Below are 8,786 nucleotides of genomic sequence, written 5' to 3'. Positions count from 1 at the left end.
TTAAATTGTGCAAAGAACCCTAGACAATGTCAGTGTCTGAATAGCACAATAGTAAGAAGAAGGCGAGACCGCTAGGCTAGAGGGACCAGAAGGGAAGAATGCACACAGCAGGAAGGGGCTTCACTAGAAAGCAGGCAATTGTGGTCCTCGGTCAGTGCTGGGAAGGGGACAGAATGTGTGGAGAAGACTACTGATGGGTCACGGGGAGGCAGGAAAGACCACATCCTTCCTGGATCTCCAAAGACCCAGCTCTTCCCTGGTCATTTCATTATTTTATAAAATCAGGAAATCCTCCATTCCTGTCTCATGCTATCATGTTCATTTTGGGGTGGGTGGAACACATAAAATGAAATCATCAGCCCTGGAGAAGGGCATGGCAACCTACTCCAGTATTCCTGCCTGGAGAATCCCATGGACAGAGGAGCCTGGCGGGCTATGGTCCATAGGGTTGCCAAGAGTCGCACACAACTGAAGCAACTTAGCACACAGCACACCTCTCAGCTGAGAGGGGAAAAGCAGTAGCTTCCCACTGACGTCAGCATATATTACAGAGAGCAGAAGAGAAGGGATGCTTTTTACCTGCTGGACTCCAAATAAAGCGCAGTTTATGTTCCCTTGGAGTTCACATTCAGAAAAAAAAATCATGTAGTGACCCTCAAAACAACCCCAGAAGGGGTATAGGGAGATCTTACAACGGGACAGTTCACTGGAAAGAGCAAGGGGTCTTAAATCCCCGAGTTACAAAGCAGCCTAAAGAGAAAGCATTATGCCATGCCTGAGCCATGTTACATGTCCTGGGCCGCTGCTTTCTTTTCCACACTGAATTGTGTTCTCTCATCTATTGTTGCAAGTGTTTCAGGGCCAATAGTAACTGGAGAGTCCAGTTTCTGAAACGGCTGGAGAGCAGATTGGTAGGAGATTGAGGGGCAGTTCCCCTGAGGAGGTAGCCCTTTTTCTCAACACTCCAGTTGTCTCCCCATCTCTGGAAGCAGAGAAGGCAGAGCCCAGTCATGCTGCTGTAATAGCCTGTGATTAAACCTTGGCTGAACTTTCCCCCACAAAACAAGGTATCACATAAAGTATCCAAAATCGGGAGTATTAGGGGAAAACAATCATTCACTTGTTCAACCAAAGAGAGGTTTCTGGATCTAATTGTTACCTGCAGTGCACACCACACAAAGGTTGCTGGCGACAAGGCAGAGTTGTATAAATAGCGTGACAAACAGCTGCAGATTTCAATTACTCCATGATCATCAGTGTATAGAATAAAGAGGCAATTTTGCAGAGGAGAAACCACAGGGAATACATTGGACTGACAACTGCCTGGAATTCAATTTGCCGAAGTGATATTGAAATATGGGGGAAAAGTCGAGGTGCGCTGATTAAGTTTCAAGCTGCTGCGTTACTAATACTGTCTCACGAACCTGTCGGCTCTGTTGTCACCATAGCAACATGATCATCAGCGCAATCCTGAAAACAGGCTACACCACAGACTGTTCATTTACATTTGTGATAAATGCTGGGAGAGTCAGGTACATTAATAAGCCAGGACTTTCACACAACCTGGCAACCTAGAAAAATTGCAAAGAGCAGAAAATATTGTTTCTCTATACCTGTAGCTATTTGACACATATAAACAAACAAACAAATAAGAGATGAATGAACAGGAGAGTCAAATGTTAATCCAAGAAGAAACAGAAAACAGAATATTTGTTTTAAGATAGCACTGGTGATATTTAGATTTGCCCAGAGTACTTACTGTGGGCAGGGCGGGAAACCAGCTTTGAGATCTTTGAGGTAATGAAAGTTTTCTCTCTCTCTCTCTTGTAATGAAAGGTCTCTCTCTCTTTTGCTCCCTCTTTCTCATAATGAAAGGTGTCTCTGTCTTTCTCTCTCTCACACACACAGGAACACACACAAAGTTAAAAAGATTACAAATGGAATTAAATTGTTGGTTCTCACTTCATATAGAGATGTTAAAAAAAGGACTTTGACAAATTTTGCTTACCTTAAAGAACAAATGAAAGAGGATTACAAAAAGCTTTTCGATAAACGGGGCTTATTAATTTGACTCATTATGCAAATCTCATTCTCAAAATTTTTACTTCTATTTCCTTAACTTGTTAAGTGTCATCAACAACAAAGGAGGGCTTCCCTGGTGGCTCAGAGGTAAAGAATCTGCCTGCCAACCAGGAGACATGAGTTTGACCCCTGAGTTGGGAAGATCCCCTGGAGGAGAAAATGACAACCCACTCCACCAGTATTCTTGCCTGAAAAAATCCCATGGACAGAGGAGCCTGGCAGGTTAGAGACCATAGGGTCTCAAAGAGTCAGACACAACTGAAGTGACTGACCACACACACCACATCAAAGACATAGTATAATATGAAAGTATACTATTTCTGGCTTTTTATTTTTATGAAGGAAATTTGCTTTCATGGTAAGAGTATGCCACAGAAATATTACAATCTGGCTTGGGAAATATGCTGTTTTTTTCTGCAAAAAATAATCGGATAAGAGACAAGTCTCAGAGCTAAATTTTCAAATGCTTGCTTTTTCAGAAAGGGCAAATGGATACATCTCCTCTGGAAGTACTAAATGTTTCTAGCATTTCCAGCCAGTATCTTCCATTTCCATGGAATAACACTCTCCTCTTTTGGTCCCTATCTGTCCCAAGACTACATATCAGCATTTGCAGCCAGTGTATTCCATTTCCACAGATTAACACTCTTTTTTTGCTCCCTGTCTGTCCCATGGCTACATATCAGCCCTGGCAACAAAACAGTCCCCCCTCAAGATTATGTGATACTGCGAGTTGGGAGTGAGGAAAGTTTATTTCCATGTGCTACCTCCAAAACAATCATTTCCCAAATACTTTGCTTATGGCAGTTCAAACAAAGTTCACTCTTAGCAGGATACTATAATAAAAATCTCCAAAAGCAAAGGCTTATGCAATGCATTGTTATTTTATTAGCATCCTATTTAGACGGCTGTTACATTGCATTACTTTAATACAGGAATGTAGTCACTTTCATTCCAAAAGAAACCCACGATAACACTCAATAACAGACACCTGAAAGGGGAACTGACAAAAGCTCGAATGCCTCTTCCTCTGCCTCCTTCTTGGGCAGACTTCCCGGACTGTACTGCCAATCTGTGCATGCACGCCCATGCGCATCTCCTATCACTTTGTCTGATCGTCTCGTGCTCCAAATGCTTCCTTAATTCTTTGGAAAGCATCAAGGCACAGAGAAAAATATGAGGGATTTTGAATAAGTTAAGTGTGCACTGAAATCTCAATTTCCAGTTTTGGAACACTTGTGTTTGTATCATTTGATTTCTTGCGTCTTTTCTTCTTCTTGTGTAAATGGGGATCACAACTATCCCACCCAGCTAAAGATTAGATAAGGTAATATGTTGAGTATCTACAATATCTGCTGCATGATGGGCACCCACCGGTCAAGGTTCATTCCTTCCTCTTGCCTTCTCTCAGTGCACCTGACCCACCTTCATGCTCACCTACTCTTTGAAGAACTCCTCAGAGCTTCCTCCTCCACCACTCTTCATCAAAATGTTCCTGAACAAACTCTCAACCATGCCACCACACTCTAAACCTAATTCCTCCCTCAGGCTCATCAGTCAGACCCCTTGTTTGTGCACTGTTGAGTTGTGGGTTTTGGGGGGGTTTTTTGAGAATTAACTTTATCCTTTTCAAAAAAAAATTAATTTTTTATTGGAGAATAGTTGATTTACAATGTTGTGTTAGCTTTTGCTGTACAGCAAAATGAATCGATTACACGTATAACATCCACTCTTCTTTTGGATCCTTTTCCCATATAAGTCATTAAAGAGTAGTAAGTAGAGTTCCCTGTGTAATACAGTAGGTCCTTATTATGTATTTTATATATTAGTGTGTATATGTCAATCCAAATCTTCCAATTTATGCCCTTTGCCCCTTGGTAACCATGTTTGTTTTGCACATCTGTGACTATTTCTGTTTTGTAAATAAATTCACTTGTACCATTTTTTTTTTTTTTAGATTTCACATATAAATGATACAGGCATGCATGCACAGATACGATATTTATCTTTCTCTGTCTGACTTCACTCAGTATGGCTATCTCTAGGTCTATCCATGTTGCTGTTTCATTCTTTATTTTAATAACTGAACAATATTCCATTGTATACATGTTCCACATCTTCTTTATCCATTCATCTGTCACCGGACATTTAGGTTGCTTCCATGTCCTGGCTGTTTTAAATAGTGCTTCGGTGAACATTGATGTGCATGTATCTTTTCAAATTATGTTTCTTCTAGATATATGCCCAGGAATGGGACTGTTAGATCATATGATAGTTCTATTTCTAGTTTTTAAAGAAACCTCCACACTGTTCTCCACAGTGGTTACACCAATTTACATTCCCACCAACAGTGTAGGAGGGTTCTCTTTTCTCCACACCCTCTCCAGCATTTATTGTTTGTAGATTTTTTGATGATGGCCACTCAGGTGCGAGATGATACCTCACTGTAATTTTTCACACATCACAGGCCAATGTCACCAATCATGGTTTTTTTACCTCCCCCTCCTTCTAGCACCTTCTTGCTTCTTATCATCCAATTCTTTTTCCCTTGGGGTATGCAGGTCCCTTCCTCACCACCAAGACAAAAACACTGGGAGGCCTCCCAAAAAGGCAGTGTTCAAAGTAGGAAAGTTATAATCTGAAAACATCTCTTAAAAAGCTTGGTAGATTTATGAAAGCATAACACAGCAGAAAGATAATGTCAGAATCTAAGACAGGCTGGGTCCTGAACCCAGCTCTGATGAGAATCAGCAGATGAGTTGGGAATTGATAGTAGGCTAAAAAGCAAGATAATTCATCAAATATTGGACATAAATTTCCCAGATAGAGGCTGCCCGTTAATTGTTCTCCCCCATGCTAGACAGAAGGATTTACTTTCTCTTTACTCAACATGTGTGTGACAGAGAGTTGGAGATGAAATGAGCAGGGAGCCCAACTGCCCATCTCCAACCACTCCACCTGCCCTCTGTCTTAGTCCATCCCAGCTGCTGTAATAAAAGTACCGTAGATTGAGTGGCCTAAACAACAAACATTTGTTTCTCATAGTTCTGGAGGCTGGTAAGTCCAATGTGAAGGCACTGACACAGCTGAAGTCTGGTGAGGGTCATTCCTGGCTCATAGATGACTGTCTTTTTGCTGCTTCTTCACATGGTAGAAAGGGACAAAGGAGCTCTCTGGGATCTCTTTTATAAGGGTGGTAATCTCACAAATGAGGGCTCCACTCTCATGACCTAATTACCTCCCCAAAGTACCACCTTTTGATACTATCACATTAGGAGTTAGGATTTCAACATGTAAATTTTGGAGGCACACAAACATTCAGTCTATAATATCCTCCAAACTATTCCTTTTCTGCAAGCAGAACTTCTCATTTTGTATGACACCAAAAGGCATCAATGTGGTAGTAGAAGAGAGGAGGTCTGGATGCTGGCTTCAGTGCTGGTACCAATTACAGGATTTGGGGTCCTGTAAGCCCTCCAGGCCCCATTTTCTTATCACAAGGCTAATCATTTGGGGCCATAGACCCTTTTGACAACCTGCTGAAGCCTGTGAAACCCTTCTCAGAAGAATGGGTTTAAGTGTATAAAAGAAAATATATATAAAATATAAAATTTTATATTTTATATAAAATATTTATTTTATATAATTTATTTATATAAAATATATAAAAATATAAATAAAACTAACTATTCTGTATCAGTTATCAAATATTTAAAAAACAAAATTGTCATATAATAATATCTATGCTTCTTTAGTAACTCAATCAATAAAATGGCAGATCTAATATTGGCAGGTCTAATAAAGACTAATTTTGAAGTAAGGATAATTATAAATAATACTTCAAAATATCTATTATAGAGTGAAGTAAGTCAGAATGAGAAAGACAAATACCATATATTATTTGTTTTTTTACTGGTCCAACAGTCTTGTCTTTACTTTTCCTTTAAAGCAAGAAAACAGAATGCGAGTAATCAGAAAGCACTAGCAGGCCTCAGTTAACCCAAGACACTAGCTTCTTAGTCCCAAAAGCACTTGCAAAGAAAACCATGGCGGGCACAGGAGGGTGGAAGCACTTCATAATAACCGGAATCCCATGAGTGTGTGTGTATGCCAAGTCTCACAGGCTATTTTTTGTATTTATCTTTTACTTGGTCACTTTTTTATTTTTACCCTCAAATACTAGTTTTTCTTTGACAATTTTTCCTCAAAGTATAAAAAGTATGAAATAAAACAAGCTCTTTCATTGCACACACTTCAAAGTGTACAATTCAAGCATTATAGAGCTATCTACATACTGATAAATCCCATCAAATCTTGGATAATTCAATAATATACAAAATACCAGGGCACAGAAAGAACTAAAACCCACTTTTTTTTGATACACGTAAGATTCAAATATTCAATCTAAAGAAAAACACTTAATCATTTTCGCTCTCCTCCACATTCGCATGTTGATATACTTATTAAAATATTCCTGTATAATTAATGTTTGGTCTTATTATTTCAAGTCAGGTTCAAAACCAGCCATCCAGACAAAACAGGTAATCAGAAAGACTGTTTCTTCCCCACCTCCCTAACCCCAATAACTATGAAGCCAATTTTACGACATGACTCCAAACACTGGATTGTGATGACAGATGCTAGGTCCAATTTCTTCAAAATCCTTTTTGGTGTGGCATACTTGGTAGAACTCAGGTGTGGAAGCCAACATAGATCCTCCAAACCAAACTGCATATCATTGCATGTGAAGTGTAATGACTTGTACATCAACAGGTTTTGGCTTCAATCTACCACCACTCAATTCCTCACTTAATTTCAGCCTGGCATCTACAGTTCTTTTCAAATCTCTTGGCAAACAACGTCCAAAGTCCCTGAACATGGTTGAACCTCCAGAGAGGACAATATCCTTGTAGAGAGGATGTCTGGCATCGATAGGACAATTCTGAATTACTTCATCTACAACTTCTGAGATAGGCTGGGTAAAGTCTGGGTTAGCAAACTCTGGATGAAAAAAAATTTCAGGTCCCAAGAATCTCTCATATCCAACATCAATGGAAAACTTTCTTTGAGATAGCATTGATTTCAGTATACTGTATAATCCACTTTGATCCATCTGTATCATACTTGTTAAATTCTTTTACTAAGTCTGGGCAGACATAACTATAGTGCTCCTTCACTGCCTTAACAGTTTCCAAGGATTGTTCTGGAGGAATTCCTACTTCTCAGTCTCTCAACAATTGCTGAATAAAATATGTTATATCTCATCCTGTGATTGGAATGTGCTTAATACAGCTGCCAATCACATACCCTTCAGCCACAGGGATAACATGAGTGACTCCATCTCCACCGTCTATTACCGTACCAGTCAATGTCCGATCTCCTACTTGTCTGGAGGTCCAAGATGCAGCAAGGCAAGAACGGCCTGTACAGCAATGTACAAGCCAGGAACATTGAAGGACTCAAACATTATTTCAGCAGTGTATTCCCTGTTTTCTGGAGTATTCAGTGGAGGTTCAGTCAAAAGGAAATAATGATCTTCAGGTTCCGCCCTTAAATATTTAAAGATCACTTGCTCCATAAACCTTTCCATCAAGTCCCAGTATTCAACTATACCATGGCGGATTGGCCACTTTGTTGCATACGTAGGTTTTTCTATTGCTTCATCACCAATGAAGAAGTCTAGGTCGTCTACACCTTTCATCACCCTCCTTGATCTCCCACTTTTGCTGACTCCTTAATAGCAATACAAGAAGGGATGATAAACTGTGGTTCCGTATTTCCAGCATATCCTAATTTTGTATACCCCGTGCCACAGTCCACCACACAGGCCGGCAGCCGTCCCGCCATCTTCCTCCTCGCCTGATGCTGCTGCTGCCGCCGTCTGCTCCGTGCCGGTTGAGGCCAGGGATGGGCAGCGAGAGGTAGAAGCTATCTGATCATCCACGGCCGGGCCACCCTCTCTGTCTGGGGGGGAGCCGGGAAGCCGAAGCTGACAAATACCATATATTAATGTATACATTTGGAATCTAGAAGGATGGTACTGACAATACTATATGCAGTGCAGCAAAGGAGACACAGATGTAAAGAACAGACTTTTGGACTCAGTGAGAGAAGAAGAAGGTAGGATGATTTGAGAGAATAGCATTGAAACATATACATTACCATAGGTAAAATAGATAACCAATATGAGTTTGATATATGACTCGGGGCACCCAAAACTGCTCTGACAATCTGGAGGGATAGGATAGAGAGCAAGGTAAAAAGGCGGGTTCAGGATGGAGGGGACACATGTATACCTCTGGTCAATTCATACTGATGTATGTCAAAAACTGTCACAATATTATAATTATCTTCCAATTAAAATAAATAAATAAATAAATTTTTAAATATCTGTTATAATCAGAAATATTTGAAAATAGCTGAGATTTCCAAAGGTGTGTGTGCTTAGTCACTCAACCAGGTCTGACTCTTTGCAACCCCACTGAATGCAGCCTGCCAGGCTCTTCTGTCCATGGGGATTCTCCAGGCAAGAATACTGGAGTGAGTTACCATGCCCTCCTCCAGGGCATCTTTCCAACACAGGGATCAAACCCAGTTCTCCTGCATTGCAGACAGATACTTTACCCACCAGGGATTTCCAAGCGGATAAAATTAAAGATACTGCTCTAATACTGTGACTTGTGGGCTACATTCTTAATTTAAGG

General features: G+C 40.4%; 1 pseudogene; it reads right to left on the bottom strand.

Annotated features, from left to right (window-relative positions):
- Positions 1–6,522: 6,522 nt before the first annotated feature.
- Positions 6,523–8,067, bottom strand: LOC113907715 (annotated as a pseudogene).
- Between the last annotated feature and the right edge of the window lie 719 nt (positions 8,068–8,786).

This window comes from Bos indicus x Bos taurus, chromosome 17 (genome assembly GCF_003369695.1).
Source record: "Bos indicus x Bos taurus breed Angus x Brahman F1 hybrid chromosome 17, Bos_hybrid_MaternalHap_v2.0, whole genome shotgun sequence".
In the NCBI taxonomy this organism is placed as follows: domain Eukaryota; kingdom Metazoa; phylum Chordata; class Mammalia; order Artiodactyla; family Bovidae; genus Bos; species Bos indicus x Bos taurus.
Note: the sequence above shows the minus strand (reverse complement) of the source record. Positions and strands in the feature narration are given on the sequence as shown.